The sequence below is a fragment of the Eleutherodactylus coqui genome, chromosome 8 (assembly GCF_035609145.1).
Source record: "Eleutherodactylus coqui strain aEleCoq1 chromosome 8, aEleCoq1.hap1, whole genome shotgun sequence".
Taxonomy (NCBI): Eukaryota; Metazoa; Chordata; class Amphibia; order Anura; family Eleutherodactylidae; genus Eleutherodactylus; species Eleutherodactylus coqui.
This window is the reverse complement of record NC_089844.1, coordinates 87,988,064-88,005,992: the sequence shown is the minus strand read 5'-3', so window position 1 is coordinate 88,005,992 and position 17,929 is coordinate 87,988,064. Positions and strand designations below refer to the sequence as shown.

General features: G+C 45.8%; 1 protein-coding gene across 5 annotated transcripts in view; it reads left to right on the top strand.

The window, feature by feature from the left end:
- PKP4 (plakophilin 4) overlaps positions 1-17,929 on the top strand; it is a 271,047-nt gene that overhangs the window by 4,015 nt on the left and 249,103 nt on the right. Inside the window, exon 1 of one of the 5 annotated variants that reach the window (XM_066575994.1) lies at positions 13,069-13,087. The exons of the other annotated variants lie outside the window; for them this stretch is intronic. The gene's annotated coding sequence lies outside the window, so the exon portion shown is untranslated. Of the gene's footprint in view, positions 1-13,068; positions 13,088-17,929 lie in introns of those variants that run through there. 5 annotated transcript variants of the gene reach the window in all.

Below are 17,929 nucleotides of genomic sequence, written 5' to 3'. Positions count from 1 at the left end.
CTCTCCTCCACCTACTTCTGTAGCAGCCATATATGCTCTAGTAGGACATACGACCGGGGCTTGTCCAATCAGAAGCTTCTACAGAAGTTGACACCCATCCTTTCAATCTCCTGAACGTCAGACCTGTTCAGTGATGGGTGTATCTTGTACGTAACGTAAATTTACGCCATAGATGAAGCCACTGCAAAATCTGCATGTCTTGGGGCTCGCTCAGACGGGCATGTGACCCACATATTACACGTGCAAGTATGCATATTTGCTATGTATCGTAAATCTCCATGCCTATATTGCCGCAGTAGTTTCACATTTAGAGAGCTTTTTCCTTCTCTTCCAACTATGGCGGCTCTGAGACCGCGGCTGATTACAAGGTGAACGGGATGACTGGGATAGCCGACTGAGTTTTCTTGTTTCCGGAACTTTCCTAGAAGTTATGGGAGATACGTGAATGGTGTGGTGCCGGGCGATAGGCTATTCCTGACCATCTCCGCCTGTGGGAAGCGGAACTCAAGGTATTGGATACGCCAGGAGTCTCGGATGGCGATACAAATTTAAACTTTGCTTTGCATGTAAGACATGTACACTTTGTGGCGGGTTTGTCCGTGGCTACGTCATGTGTAAATCCACCCATAGGTAGACTATCCTTTCAGAGGTCTGCAAAGGTCGGGTTATCTCCTTTGTCAATGAAAAATACTGGCCACGATAAAAGGGGGTGTGGCTAGCGGTGTGGCTTATCTCCCACTCATGAACCTTCTACTGGGCAGCAAACACTGTGGGGGCAAGTCCACATGGGACAGAATTCTCGCAGATTCTCCATGACGTTTATAGTAGCAGCAAAGTGGATGACCTGTCAAAATCGCGTCCACACACTGCAGAAAGAATCTGCGCAAAACCCGTGCGGCGAGAACGAATGAACAATCCGCATTCAGTCCGAACGATTAGCGGACGAGCCGGCGATGATGATCAAGGGATTCTCATGTGATCGTTGCCGTGGTTATAGCGCACGATTGTTCTTCAAATTTGAACAATGCTGCATTATTTTTTTAAAACTTTGATTACCGTTCTGTGTAAACGCACCTTAACTTACCTGACAACTAATATAAAGCAGCTGGCAGAAAAGGACGACTCCGGGACACGTTTACTGGAGCTTTTTATGAGGGGGAAGTGATCCGGAAACAAAGGCTTTCCTACAGGGTGGTGTCAGCGGAGGCGACGTCTGATTGCTGGGTGTGTCGATCGCTCCAAAACACGGACCTGGCGGGTGCCGGAGGCCCTGGCAGCGCTACAGATCTGTATATACAGCCGACAGGGAAGCGAGAGCCGGAGGATTGTGCTGACAGTGTGTCCTGAGTCTCTACAGGAGTATCGGAGACTTAAGGCCCTTTTACACACAACGATTCTCGCTCAAAATGCGTTCGAAAGTGAGCACTAATTGTTCAGTATGAAAGCGAAAAAATTGGTCACTTGTTGTTTGCGGTAGTTTAAGCTGACTCTTCATTAGCGCTCGCTGGTTTCTCGTCCCGTGTAAACGCTCCCCAATTCCCATAGAAGCTAAAGCGCTGAGTAAGGAGCCTGCGAGCCGGCGGCAGGACTTCCAGTTTGTATGCTCTGATGACCTTAGCGGGGACGTTGTCGCTCATGCAGTTGTGCAAATGATTGTCGGCCCGTGTAAACGGTCCTTTAATGTAGCAAGGCCAGAACAAAAGCTTCTCTGAGAGGAACGGCAGCTGGTTGTCCCTTTTGGGTCCTGGTGGCCTGGGAAATTTTGATCCTGCTTGCAGGCGGTTGTTAAGCTTGTGGGAGGGGCATAAAGGAAAGGCGCTTTTAGACAGAGCAATTATTGTTCAAAAAGTCCCTGGATTGTTCAAATTTCAACGATAATTTTTCAGTGTAAACGCCGCCAACGATTAAACGATAATTGGTTTGCTTATCGTTCATTTCATGCAAGCGCGAAAATCATTGTTGGCTCGCTCGCTAATCGTTCAGTTTAAAGCGCTAGAGCGAACTGTGACAATCGCTACGTGTAAAAGTACCCTAAATATCCTGATTATAACGACAGTTGCCAATTTCTGAGGCCTCCATTATCCCTGCATATTATGTATAGGATGAGCACTAAGGCCGCTCGCACAAGACGTTTTTTACATGAAACGCTGTACAATGCCACCATTGATTTCAATGGGGCTTCTCCGACCATTAGAAATGCCGCGGTTTTCGGACGCTGTCTAATCTATTCCAATGATGGGGTGCGTTAAAAAAAAATTGAGGAATGCATTTGATAATGCTGTTCGCAAGCGCTGTAAAATGCCGCGTTTAAACAAAACCAGTATGCGGGTGGCCTCTCCATATATTTCTGCTCTTGTGATCCCCGAGGGTCGAAACCCCAGCAATCCTATATTTATCACCTGAGCTGGTTGGCTCAGAGCCTTGGCCAATGGGATGCTGTTCTCAGGCAGATCTTCCTATCCGCCCAGCAGCATCTGTGTCATTGGTCAATGATGAAGGGAACGCTGGTGCGCAAATGTGCAGGAAATAGAGCGCGCTGTGTTTTTTTAATGTGCAGGAAAAATCCGGGCGAGTGAATGAACCTATTGAAATCAATGGGTTCCATTCTCTACAAGCGGGAACACGCCCGTGTGAAGGAGCCCAACGTTCACTGATTTGTTAGGTCACCTGTTTGAGTTATTCATTTAGATTGTAGCGCCAATTCGACCTCCGTTTAAATCCCTCCACGTCTTAGCTATATGATTAACGCTTGATGTTCGTTATTGCCGCATGTGATTTATAATCCCATGAAATCATTACGCGTGAGCAGCTTGCGGTACCACGAGTGTGAGAAAAATCTCGCGGTCTTTGACCGCCACCGTCTGCACGGTCTTGCTGCCCGGAATTCGGTCATTGTGGAGTTGCAGTCCAGAAGCGAATGATCTGATTTATCTCGTCTGCAGACTTTGTCATCTTTGGCGTCACGTCGCTGTTTTATCAGTGCGCTTCTGCGATGTGTAAATACCACCGCTGATCTGACGACGGGGCTCTTGCAAGACGGTGGGTAGCCCTGACCTGCGCAAACCAAGTAGTGACCTTATCGGCCCCCGAGGGACCGCCATCTTGAATGTTCATTCATTTAAGCTAAAAACCGTTTAAATTAGCAACAACGAACGTTAATCGTTCAGTGTAAATGCGAGCCAACAACTGAAGGGCAATCGTTGGCTTCTCGCTGGTCGCTTTCTGCAGGAGGCTCGTCCACTTCTCATGCAGTTTAAACACTGATCGTTATTTGCTTTTGTGAAGCACTGAGCGATTCTCATTGAACGACTCTACGATAAATCTTCCTGTGGAAACCAGCTGCACGAAAGCGACCTAGCGATGACGCCACTGGGTCATTCGCTCGCTCAAATCATTCAGTTTTAATGTGCGAACGATGTCGGAGCCCCCTCGGTCATCCTATTTGTTGGACAGACACATCATTGTCTCGTTCAGGCCGCTTTCACACGGGCGACAGCGATATCTCCATGAGGATATCGCAGCGTTTTCTCGCTACGGTATCACGATATTGTGGCACTACAAAGTCACGCGGCTTTGTAGCGTTCTTTTTCCAGGATTTCTGGTGGAGAGGTTTTTTTTAAAAAAAAAATATAAGCCCTACCCTGAAAATAAGCCCTGGCTGCATTAAAAAAAAAAAAGACAATACATTACCTAACAGGTGCTGTCCACTCCGCTGCACTTCTCCGGCAGTTGTGTGGCACTTGTTTGTGGTCTTCAGCCATCGCTTGCTGGTCAGGTGGTTCAAAAATCCCACCTCCAGGAAGTGCTGGCTCTGATTGGCTGAGCCGTGGTGCTCAATAACCAATCGCTGCACGCTTTGCTCGTTTCAACAAATTTTTTTTTTTTTAACAATAATTGTTCCGTCGAAAAGCACCTTTAGGTTGCAGCCATTAATGGAGGTGCAAACATCATCCTTAGAATTGGTTTATATGAATGAACATACAAGATGGCGGTCCCTCGGGGATCGGTGAGGTCACTATTTGTACAGGATTTGGTTTCCTCGGGTCGGGGCTACACAACCTCTTACGGTGCAAGAGCCATCAATATTTAAATTGAACAATTAGTGAACGAGCCAACGTTGATCATTGTGACTCCATAAAATGAACAAAAAGTGACCGGTTTAGTATTCTTTCATTCATTTTTGCATGTTTTAAACATTTTTGTTTTTTCAAAGTCATTCCGTGTAAAAGGGCTGAAAGGCCCCTTTACATAAAAAAGATTATCGTTAAAAAATGTCAGTGGATCATGCAAATTAGAACAATAATAGTTCAGTGTAAACACAGTCAGCGATCAAACGACGAACTAGAATCAATTCCCTTTATGATCAGTGGGGGTCTGACCACTGGAACCCCACTGTCCTGAGAACGGGGGTCTCAAATGTCCCCAAATCAATGAAGCAGCAGTTGCGCCTGCGCCTCCAGTCAAGTTGGTTAAGCGCCATTGAACTGAATGGAGTGGCAGCGCACTTGCACGACTTGCGCTCCATTGATGCGGACCTTCCGGACCCCTGTTCTCGAGTGGCTGAACTCCCACCAATCAGAAGCCTATTCCCTTATATCTTGCCACAATCCCTTTAGTCAGACTTAATCGTATAATCTTTAATTATTCAATATTTTCCTACACGTCGTTCCTCAGTTCTGCATCATTCTCAAGATCTCTGCTTGATTCACTGCCTGAAATATTCTTATGAATGGGGAGAAATTGGTATTCTGATAAGGCCGTAAGCCCATGGGGCTAGGGGGTAAAGATGGCGGCCGTGGGCTTCAGTTCTCCAGTTTTCCGGCGCTCAGCGTTTTGAGTGCAGATTATTCCGGTTTTGTGTCCTACTGAGTTCGCTTCATGGGCTTCACAAATATTGCAAACCCGTATGTTTGATGTGAGCCGCGTGCCTGAATGCTTGTAGCTGAACTGACAACTCTGTCTCCCAGGGATTATGCCGGATCACGTTCTGCTTTATACTTTGGACAGATTTAAGCCCCGGCTCTGTTAATTCAGCGCTCGCTTTCTCCACCTCTGACCACTTTGGAGAATCGGCTGCTTTTGGATTGATGCAGTTGAAATATTTGATGGAAATTCTTTTCTATCGTTTTAGGTAAGTCCCAAATATTGTACTCATTAATTTCATCACATCTAAGAGTTCTGGACACACTTTAAAATATTACAATACCCCATCTTCATGGATGGCAAAGTTCTGGAGTGGAAGAAGCCAGCAGATCTGCAAAGAGATAAAAGCAACAAATCTCTATATTTTGTAGCAGATTTCTCCACTTGTGTAAAACATGAAACAAATTTGTAGCAAAATAAATCTGCAGTTTTTTTTCTGCTCTGATGTATGAATCACCATTCACTTGGATTACACTGTCCTACCAGAAGTAGTTGGACACCTGAGCAACAATCCATGATGGACGTCTCATAATCCATATATCTAATGGCGTGCGGTCCCCATCCTGCGGTGCTGACACTGACTTGGTTTCCGCTTGCTTGGAGATTCTCTGTGTGCTTCTGGGTTGGGGGAAAGTGAGCTTTGTGGACAATCCCTCCAAGCTGTGGTTTGTCCTCTTCAGTTAATTTTTTGGGTCATCTAGTTCTTCATTGAGGCACGGTCCTTCCCTCTCTTGATCCCTTGTGATCGCGTAACTCACAGTAGATATGGTGGCCAGAGATTTAGTGGAAATGTTACAAACCGATGGTCCGCTAATGTGACAACCAGCAACGATATCGTGTGTAAACTTTGTAATTAAGTGAAACAAAGCAAAACAAACTATGGCTGAGACCACCCAAGGGTCTGCATCTTAGGTCACGCTCACACGAGTGTACGGGCGGCCCATCGCCATGCTCTATCTTGGTGTGTATGCATGCGTAATACGCGCCGAGATAGAACATGCTGTGATTTTCTTGCACACAATTCATATGAGCGGGAACGTGGCTGCCTATGGGAAATTGGTACATCGTATTCCATGTGCAAAACTCGCACATGGAATACGCCAAGCCGATACGCTCGTGTGATCCCGGCCTAATGTAGCATGGTTTAGCACATGTGACATGCTAATAAGGCACCATCTGTTCTACTGATAGGGATGCCCCAATAGTTTTGGTAGAATGGTGTACATTGTATGTGGAATTGGCATCAAAACCCTGTATTGAATCCACCAGATGTGGCGTAAAAGTTTGCGGAACGACTAACGGCTCAGCACATTTGTCAGTAGTTTAAAGGGGTATTCTCATCCGACCCTTTTATGGCATATTTACAGCTATGCCATAAATGTCTGAAAGATACATGTCCCACCACTCGGACCCACATCTAATGTCCAGAACGATCGCTCGAGACCCGAGGATGCTGGGGGCTGATCGGGATTATGGAAAAAGTCTGAGGAGGCCATCTTGCACTGTTTCTGTGACTTTCATTCACTTCTATGGGAGTTATGAAGACTTCTTCCAAGGCTTTTTCCATGGTCTGCGTTGGGGTAGACTGCGTACAGACGCAAGTATTCCCATCTTATCCATAAAATGTGTGGCTCTACGAAAAAGAGACAAAAAACCTCTGAGGTCTTGTTCCTACATTGTCCGCCCGCCCGTTCTTTATACATGGTAGGGAAGCTGATGCCGGACCCAAACCTATACTGTTACATAGGATCATTTATGGCAGCTGACACATCATTTGGGATGCCAGGCGGCTTACTGCGTCTGACAGAAAGAAATGCTGCATGCAATGTTTCTGTCCGGCTATGGACTTCATATCGGTGCAGAAAACTGTGCGGCTCGGGCAGAAACCAACCGTCTGGACAGGAGCGATATATGTGCACCCAGCCTTATACGAGGGCTGAATCCATCCAAAGTGCAAATTAGCTCTGATGCCAAGTTCTTTATGAGGATGTTCTTCATGGCTGGCTGGACACCAGCGTAAAGGCCTCAAATCTCTTACAGGGTTTTCCAAGACTGGTTACTTGTGGGACTGATCTAATGATTGTTCTCCTAAGGTTTTGTGTCTGTTCGTTCATACATCCGTATAATCGCTCTTGTAGCGTACCCTAGGTGTACCATATTACACCTGACCTGGACGAAATGTAGAAGTTAGGAGCCGGCAACGGGCCTGGTTGCCACAAACCACTTGAGCGAATGATACACATTTAGGCCTTCTTCACACGGCTGTATTTGTGTAGGGACTCTGTAGGATTCTGAACCGTCCCAGCAAGGACTCCCCCACCGGTACCATGTTCTCGTGACGGAAGGAAGCTTTTTTTGGTCTGTTGGATATATCTAAGGGCCGTAGCTGCATTTACAGACCTGGAAACATAAACGGAATAAAAGTGTTTATTAATAGCGAAGTTCCTAAATAAAGACCTTTTAAGGCATCCGGGTGTTGCTATTATTTTATAGTGTTTCTTTAAAGATTATTGCGCTCCTAAATTATGATGTTGACTATGAGTCTTCATGATTTTCGGGTCCCGTTAGGATGAGGGCACTTTGATATTAGATTACGGGAAGTTGCAGGTCGCTCCTTCCCTTAATTCTGAGGAGGCTGAACATGTACAGAATTGGCGCGCTCATTATGTATTCATCCGCTGTGTTTTTCTGGCCTTTCTTGGCACGATAAACTTAGATTTTTATATTGTGCATTTATTTTAACTCTTTTTCACCATTGGCACTGATTGATCCTCCCCCTCATCCTTCACTTTGTTAGTCTGGCAGCGGTAATAAAATACCTGTAATATCCTGTTTTTCTTGCCTGCAGTAATTCTGCAATGTGCCTTGCTGTTATTATTTGGCAGTGATGGGATTTGTGTATTTAATAGTCTTTGCAGCCTGTCATGTTTGCACGGAGGTTGTGGGGTTTGTTCTTTTCCTCAATAAATACAATACTATTCGCTGTATACTCGGGCGACTATATTTATATACCCAGCATGCTCTGACAATTTAGGATGGTTTGGGTGTGATGGGAGTTGTAGTGTAGAAGCAGCTGGAGAAGTCAAAAAACGCAGGTCCAGAAAATGGCCCTTTTTTGTATAGAATAGGCGATTCTAAACATTTTTTGCAATAGGTTTTATTAGCCTATTCTGAACATTTTTCTTAAAAAAACAAAATCAAACCTATACTGCAATACTTCAGTATATGGTATTTCTGCCAGCGCTGTATTAGGATGTTAATAGACAGAAATACATGGCAACACTTGGGGTCTTCAGAAGACCCCTGGCTGCCACGACACCCGACTGGGACCTCACGATCTCATTGCAGGGGGCCGTTCAGTGTGAATGATGACCGCTGCTGTTGCAGCACATCGGCACTCAGAGAGCGGACCGGCTATTTATGGAGTGGGCTCGACTTCCGAAACCGCGGCATATTCTCCCCCACGCACGGGTGTACATATACAGCCTAGGGTGCTAAGGGATCTCCTTGCATAAAAAGTGAATTTTTAACCCCATGTACGCCTATGTATTTTAAAGTTCCACCAATTCTGCAAGTGATGTAGTGCGTCCCCTGGATGCATTACCAGCGCTCAATGTGCATTGGTTAGTCTTACAAAGTCGCATGGCCATGTTGGAGGACCGCATAGGCCCCAGAAGCCAGTGGATAAGCGGCCGTACGACCATACGAAGATCTGTATATTCGGAGCATGTTGCGTGCCTATTGCGATCCGTAGCGACGTCAGGGAGGGGGGGGGGACCCCGTGAGTAATTGAGACAATAAAGTTGGGCTGCTCACTTGCCGTGGAGTCCGTGATGAGCGCATTAAAGGAACCTCATTTATTTCATTTCCGAATCTATTGCTGTTGCCATCTGAGGAATCCCATTTCCCCGTCGGGGTGAGATGATGTTTGCAATAAACGCAAATGGAATGTGTTCTACGGGATCACATGATGGCGGCTCGTATGAGTAATAGCGCGGACGGATCGCTGCCGCCAACATCTGAATGTTTGGCCTTTCAAATTGCAACCTAAATCCTTCAGCCATTTAGCGGGTTAAGTTTTTTTCCCGTTTTTCCTCTCCCCCAAGTAGCTTGGTGCGTGACAGGTGCGACTTCCACTTGTGTTATCAGCAGACGATGCCGTCAAGTGTCCTGTGTGACACCGGATTATACCTAGGCTAAGGATATTTACTTAATGAGCGAGCCGAGAAATCTGGTCAAAGTGTTACCTGTCAGGCGGATCTGACAATTGGAAGCTAGAATAAAGCCCAATCGCGGTTTATAGTGAGCTGTCACTTCTCATTTAGTTTAATAGAAGGGGGGAAGTAGATTTAGAAATATCGGAGTTATTCTGTTTACTGTCTTTTTAGGTTCCTGGCTGCCTAACCGATATTTAAGGGAAAAGGAAAATGAAAAATCTACTATTCCGTCATGCTGTAATGTATTCTTCACTGGCAGAGCAATGTTCTCCACACTGTCGCCTTCATTATAGTTTTCCCAAGCCTGGAGATGGTTTTTGGGTTAAAGGAGGTTGTACCAAGAGCACACGTTATCCTCCATCTACAGGACCACTGAGACCCCCACTGATCCCAAGAACATGGGTTCCATGTCCCTCTCTGCGTGTTGCTGTGGGGTCACTCGCCATGACGTCAGAATGAGTGGCGTGTCGCTCAATTCATTTCTATGAGGCTGATGGAAATACCTGAGCGCTTGCCGCTCGTCTACCACCGGCAGACCCATTGAAAGTGAATGCGGTGGCACGTTCTTGCGCTACTAATTATTCAGACTCCTCCTGACTGCAGGGGTGCAATAAGCCCTCAGTGAAGATGGGGAACCCCTTATTGTCAGGATCGCTGCGGGTCTCCCACGATCAGCAAGTTATCTCTGCACTGGTGCACACAATCATATAATGGCACAACTCCACTCGAGTAAGATTTAGAAAATGGAGAATTGAAATCTGGTATCGTGATGTAACCAAATTAAAGTGGCCATGGGCCTTAAACGGGTTGTCCCAAAATATTACTTTTAATTGCCTATCTACGAGATTGGTGATAGACGTATGATGGGAGTCTTCCCTCCCTTTACTGTAGGTTCACCCCTTCACAGAGGAGATTGAATGGAGCAGCGGTCAAGGATGCACGATGCCGATCCATCCATCTTCAATGGGAATGTCGGAGATAGCCGAGCGCTTGTACTTGGCTATTTCTGTTGGGCCCATTGAAATCAATGGGGTGATACTGTGTATGCTTTACTGCTGCTTCATTCAATCTCCCCTTCTAGGGGGTGCACTAAGCCTACATTGAGGAGGAGAGGGGCCGTGAGACCCCCATTCTTAGGATCTGATGGGGTCTCAGTGGTTAGACCTCCACAAATCCAAACTTTTATCACCTATCCCATGAATAGGGGGTTAAGTCAATTTGGAATAATGTGTAGGGGGTTTCTCAGCTTACTCCCAGCGAATAATGTTGGAGAGAAGGATCGAGTGTGTTGGTTTTCAGCGCCTGATCCTTATTTCGACCTTGGGACAAGCTGCTGCCCTGCCCCAGCGCTCGTATGTGGCTTTGTCCACAAATCACATGAACGCTTTTTGCACCGAGCATTCATGTAGTTGGGGGAATCGGCAGAAATGGCTGTGGGCCGAGCATTCTTCCAACAGCCGTTGCAGGTGGATGGAGCCCTAACTCTTGCGTGTTGTTTGGGCATGTAATAGAAGAGTCCCTTATGTTTGCCAGAGCAGACAGCAGCTAGTAAGCATGCTGCCCTCTCTATGGAGGACACAGCACGGCAGTATGTTACATGGCCAGCTCATTTTATCTCGGTATAGTGTAGTTCTTCATTTCATCTGTGGTGGCGCTGCAGAGAAATTGAGTGATCAGAAGATCCTTCTAACAATAAGATTGTCTAAAGCAAGCAGCCTTTTTTAAAAAAAATATAACCGTTTTCACTCTTTTCCAAGCCTATTGCTCGGGCTGAATATTAGTCTGTGGCCGGTCTTTGTATTTTTGAGCACCATACTCCGTACTGGGATAGATGTATTCTGGATAATGATATTTATTAGAGTGCAATAGAAATCAGCTCATTCCAATCCCATTGTCTCTCATGTTGCGATAGCCTTTAGCACTCGCACCTTTCTGCCAAGTTTCGTCAGCAGGATCTTGCCCCACCCTCTGTCTGGAGCCTCCGGCCTCTTTGCCCAAGGCGCAGTGCATGTGCCTCCTGATAAATGTTGTGTACACGCCCTGCACTTCAAAGGAAGTTTTTTTTGTTTGGAGAATATATGGATGCTCAAGCAGCTAATGTTGTTTTTTTTTTTTCCCCTTCTCACACCTATTTTACTAATTAGGCATATTTTTACCCATCGCAGAGAGCTCCATTAAGCCCGGCTAAATATTGCAGCCCCCTGCCAATGTGTGCAGCAGAGAAGATGCGGATGGCTGCAGGAAATGCAGGGATTTTTCAGTCTCAGGCAAAGTAATGTCAGAAGCTGCTCATTTCTCCCCCTGAGTTGTTGTGAACCAGCTAATTTTTCATCTAATACACACACCAGATTTGTGAATTGGTAATTGATCTGCTGGCCATTGGCACATTCAGTTAAAACGAATTTCAGAGATTAAGGCCTCCTGCACACAAGGGGTGTATTTGCATTGCAAAATCCGGAGCGGGATTCCGCCTCCAGATTCTGCAGCAAATCCAGCTTATAGCATGCTAGGGCGAGATTGCGTTTTTTTTTTTTTCTCTACACGCTCACGGGGGAGAATTCGCAGCATGCTGTGATTTTTGTTCAGGATACACATAGCCGGCTTCCATTGAAGTTAGTGGAAGCCATCCGTCCCGCGGCCATTCTGCAAACATCGTCGCAGAGTGGTCGCGGCAGCCGTCTCATCGCCATAGCAACAGTGCGGCGTCCTCTGTACTGCGCATGTGCCCTGGCCAGCACGTCAGCAGGAGAAGATGCCGGACAGGTAAGCAGGGGTCACCGGTCGGGCACTGGGTCGAACTCTGCTGTGGGAATTCCGCATGTGGGTTCTGAGCTACCAGTGTGCAGGCGGCCTAAACTTTAATGGCCATGTACACACTTTTTTTTTTACACATTGTTTTTTGAAATTAAGCTGCATTGTAATTGGCTTTCATTAAAAATTTCTGATTGGGGTGTTTCTCAGCTCCCCCCCTCCCCCTTGCCTGCTGTATTGTTGTGCAATTTGCTGCATTTTCATTGAGCTATTAAAGAGCGCTGTATGACAGTGCTGATGGATGGTAGAGAAGATCATGAGGACAGAGAAAGCTACTATTACAGAGGGCTGTTATTCACTCTGGGTAAATTATCTGCTCTTAACAGCTATGAGGTGGAATGAGACCAGCAGCTACTCCCAGAGAATGAGTGATAGCTGTGTAGTATGGAGTGGGCGTGGTTATGTACACAGTCTCAGCAAGAGAAGTGGATATTAGCTTGTGTGTATTCATGAGAAATCAGTACTGGTCGTTCCCCAAGTCAGAAACTTGGTAACATAAGTCTTTTTTTCAGCTCAACATACTATGTCCATCTAGTTTAGCCTATGACCCCTAAATGTTGACCCAGCTGAAGGCAAAAAAAAACCCCAATGAGGTAGAAGCCAATTTTCCTCATTTAATGTAAAAAACACATTTAGGGTGCATTCACACGAGCATTTGGTGTAAACGGTACTCATTCAGTCATTCTCATTCACTTATACAGCGAATGTGACCGATTCTTGTTTGAACGAGCCAATGATGTCTAATCGGGCTGCATGAGCGGACTTTGACGCCATTCACACGTTCAAACAATAAACCGGCTCGTCTTAAAGGCCTTAAGACACTCAACAGTTGGTGTCTATAACATAAAAAAAAGTGTCTACGTTTAGGTGCCAAATCCGGCACACAACAAATATGCTGCAGACCTGGCGGGAAGGCTCAAGTAGGTGCTCTGTACCAGTGCTTGCGGTGAAGTTGGGAGACGTTGACATTGGCGCTGGAGTCTTACAGAAGGATTGGTCTGGTTGGGTAACCGCGGTATGGTTGTTATTGTTGCAGTATAAACATACATCAGATGCAATCAGTATCATATCATCCATGAAGACTGAAGCTGCCGGGTCAGACGCACCTCACAAGTGCAGGGACCAGGGAAGGACAGGTTGGTGGGTGATCGCGGGTTCCCCGCTTCGGCTGCCTGCTCTTTCGTGAAGGCTTTATGATATTCTATTTAGCTATTTTTAAGTTATTAAGCCTAGATAATACAGAATTTTTTGTGCCGGGAGATAAGCCATCGCCATACATGCTGGGTAACGCCATATCTCCCATTTGCCACTGAGGGGATACATGGGTTTTGTTGCATTTATTGCATTTTTCCTTTTTTTTTCAATATGGACGCCTCCACCGCTGATGATCACAGTTGGTTTGCTCCTGAGAGGACATAGCTAGCCAGAAATGTCATATTACATGACTGCCAATCAGATGAATAATCACCCATATAATACATGAATGGCCTGGGCCCCGGCAGATTGGCAGACTCTACTTGTTGGTGACTATGTGCCCTGGTTCATAGAGAAGGCCAGAGCGGGGTAATGTGTAAGGGCATGTATACAAGTTGCCCTAATGGAAGAACCCCTTCAATAGATATGGCCGTAAAGCAAGTCTGTGACCATATAGATATACAGATCAACAATCCTTCCCATCCAATAAAGTAAGTCACAGAAGGACAAATATAAAAACAATCACAGAATATGGCAATATACTACCTGACTTAAGGAGGGCAGATAACTGCATCCCCTCAGCATGCAGGTAGCAGACTACGAGTTTTCATATTTCCCCTTCTGTGACATATTTATATTAGGGTAGGGACTCACTACAGGCAAGGAACCTTGACGCGGTTAGTGGGCTCATGTATCTTGGCCAAAATCCAACTAATGCCTTGCATTTATTATCTACTATTCACATGCAGTGTGACTTTAAAATGCCAAGAGGAGCCCAGGGTGGCAGTACCACGTGGTTCACTTTTTGAAGTGCAGGGCAACCCTCTGAAGTATTGTGGCGTCATTAATAGGTTGCTGGTCTGCATGGTGCACTACATTTTTTAGAAGGCCTGCTACTTTGTATCCACTCTGTGTGGGAGTATACACCAAGCAGCTACCCCCCTCTATATTAAGAGGCTGCGTGAGTGGCTGTCTCATCGGTGTCCCTCACAGGTGTAATTGGCTCCCTCATTTGGTAGTCTGCTGCCTGCATGGTGAGAGGATGCAGCTATCTGCCCTCCTTAGTCAGTAAGTATATGGCCATGTTCTGTGATTGGTCATCCAATAAAGTAAAATTTATATTTCTAGCCAAAAATGAGAATTTTAGATGTGCCAATTAAGATATAACCTTTTAATAAATATAGTCATTTAAAAAAATACGGCCAGTGACCAGATGACGCGCGTTATACGTAAAAATAGATAAAGGAAAGAACATCCTCACCAATCCAGGCGGCGTTGACCAAGGTCTTCAAATAGCCCAAGATGGTCCATCCATGATGCGAAAAGCAAACATGTATGCAGAGGGTCAAATGACTCACCCTGGTATGCCCTCTGTAAATATGCCCCTTGCTTTAATGGTTACCACTAATCTGCTTGATGCTTTAATGGTGGCTATTCTACACCATGAAATACAAACTTTAACTTTGATACCTGTCCTCATGAGGGGGATGAACTCCTCCTCCTTTCCCGCAGTATCCGCGGCCTGTCCACAATTGAATTGCAGATGGGCCGCAGATCGGACGGCTTCCATTGACTTAAATGGAAGCTATCCGTATGGGATCCGCAGCAAAATGGAGCGTGCTGGGAATTGTTTTCCGGACTGAAAGGTCTGCAAAACAAATCCGCATGCTTTAATGCATTTACAGATGCCCATGGATTCCTATGAGCTGCTTGATTTGCAGATCTTACGCAAAGGTGACCCAAATCAGATCCGCCTGTGGACATTGGATCTTAAAGGGGTTGTCTCGCGGCAGCAAGTGGTGTTAAGCACTTCTGTATGGCCATATAAATGCACTTTGTAATATACATCGTGCATTAAATATTGGCCATACAGAAGTTATACACTTACCCCCTCCGGTGCTGGTGTCCCCATCTCCATGCGCAGAAGACCTGTGCGGCGTGAGCACGCCGGAGCGGCCCCTTCAACGCAAGCACGTCTAATCCCGGCAGAAGTCAGCTTTGGTCGGCGCCATGGAGACGGGGACGCCAACACCGGAGGGGGTAAGTGAATAACTTCTGTATGGCTCATATTTAATGCACGATGTATATTACAAAGTGCATTAATATGGCCATACAGAAGTAAGTAACCCCACTTGCTATCGCGGGACAACCCCTTTAAGCAGTAGGGTCAATTAGGAGCACTTGATGGGACATACCAGGCGAGCCATTTGTCCCTCCACATTAAAGACTGATCTTCCACCTCTCATCATGGATGGACCATCTTGGGCCATTTGAAGACATTGGCCAACAACACCTGGATTGTTGAGGATGTTCTTTTCTCTCTCTATTTTTACGTATCACGTACATTATCTTGTCATTAGCCGTATTTTTTACATGACCTATAATAAAGGTTATGTTTTAATTGACACATCTATAAACATCTAAAGTTCTCATCTTTATGTCCGTCGTCTTTCTGGAAGTCTATTATGGCGCAGATATATGATTACTGGACTAGGCCCAGTTAACTGTTTGGTGTCTGCACCGTCCATTCAGGGGGTAAATGACGGGGTAATTTTTCCCTCCTTTATGTCAAGACTGCCACGCATCACTTGGGGGAATGCGAGGGCGTGCGCAAAGCTGCTTATCCCTATGGTCCTATTCAAAAGAATGGGGTTCATATTTGTGTGTCTCGCAACGCACAAATCTTACGCAGTTTTCTCGCCCGTGTGAAGTCGGCTTAAAAGTTAGCAAAGGGGTGGAAAAAAGATGAAATGCAGACGAAGGAATAGTTTTTGGCACCTCTGACGAGTCCTCGCCAGTCCAGCCCTGCAGCTCTACATGTCTGAGCCAGAAGATACTTTGTGGCACTGCAAAAAAAATGTATTTTCTGATTTCATCTAAAAAGGGTGATTTATATAGAACATGCAGTATCTGGCCCTGGCACCCAACAGCCCGAACCACAGCGAGCGGTTTCATTTCTCTGTTGATTTTGTGTGTTGAGATCCAAGTATATAATACATGCGATTATCTGCAACCTTCAAAAACCAATAATAGTCCTGGCGTTACTCTTTCCAGCTTTCGGTGGTGAATTGTTGTATCCCCCTCCCCCTCCGCCTCTTCCAAGTTTTGGCTTTAGTCATTCTGTTTATTGTTAGTTTGTAATTTATGAGCTCAATTTGGAAAATAAAACTTGTTGGCTTCTTAAAGGCGACCCGAATACCGCAGAATGATCTCATAGTCGTCTTTTGTCTTGATATATGTGCGCGTTAATTGCTTGTAGTTCTACTTTTGGGTTCTGGCTTTCCTCCATGTGAAGCGGGGCCCAGAACTGTACGGTATGGCTGATGGGGTGAGGGATGTATCTCACTCATTAGAGGTTCTGTTTCACCTTGATTTATTCTGGCTTATGATTGGACGAGAACTATTCTCAGGTCTCATGCCGGCGGGTGTATTAGTAGTGTAGCCTAAGTAGACCTGCCATTGGGGTATGTTTAGTACTTGATAGATATCATCATAGTTGTATCACAGTTGGTTTCTCAAGCACGTCGAAGAGAAATTGGTTGACCTTTTTATGATATCATTAGTATCTAATCCAGCCTGCAGTTAACTTTTGCAAATCTGAAAATACTTTGAGGGCAATGCAGAACTGCTGCTGAATTTTTCTGTGGTAGGAACACTATTTTGCCCAGGTTTTATTGGTTATAGATTCTTTTTTCAGCCTTACATACTATGTTACCGCAATGTCAGTCTTGTTCAGGTCCCTCTTGAACTCTTATCGAGCTCGCCATCACCAGTCGTCAGTTCCATAGTCTCAGTGCTCTTACAGTAAAGAACCCCTTTCTATGTAGAAACCTTTGTGCAAGACACAAAGGGTGCCCCCCCCCCCTTGGCAGTGATCCTTGTATTGTCCCCTGATATATTTATACGTAGTTATTAGGTTACCCCTCAGCTGTTTCTTTTTTTCACTAAACTTTAATTTTGATGACCTCTCTGGATATTGTAGTCCACCCATTCTATTTATTACTTTAGTTGCCCACCCTTGTACCCACTCAATCTCTGATATGTCCTTCTTGAGTAACAATGCCCCAAACTGTATACAATATTCCATGTGTGGTCTGACCAGTGACTTATAAAGAGGAAGAACAATGTTCTCGTCCTGTGCCCATAGACCTCTTTTGATGCACTCCATGATCCTATTTGCCTTATCAGCAGCTGTCTGACACTGGTCGCTCCAGTAAGGCTTACAGTTACCTAAAACCCCCAAGTCCTTTTCCATGTTGGTGTTCCCCAGTGGTTTCCCATTTAGTGTGTAATGGTGACACGTATTTCCTCTGCCCATGTGCAGAACTTTACATTTATCAGTGTTAAACCTTTAGGCCTCACGTCCATTGGGAAATTTGGGCCCGCGTGGATTCTCCATGCAGAATCCCGCAGCGGCTCCCTCATTTCCCGCAGACATGAGGCCTGAAAATAAGATTTCTTACCTGTCCGGACGCTGGGGATCTGCCCTCCATCACGGCTGGATCTTCTTTCTTTGGCCCCGGCGGATGTGCTCGGCACGCCAGCAGCATGCCTGGCGTACGCGTTGTGCACATTTTTTTTCTGAACTCCTGCTCTCCCACGGCAGAGCAGAAATTCAGCTACGGGTGTGCCACGGATACGGATGGCTTGCATAGGCTTCAATGGAAACCTGTGGGAGACATCCGTGCGAGAAACCCGCAGAAAATAGAGCATGCTGCAGGTGATTTCCCGCACGTGCGATCCGTGCGGCAGGGAAAAATGACATCCGCAGGTATTTACTTATC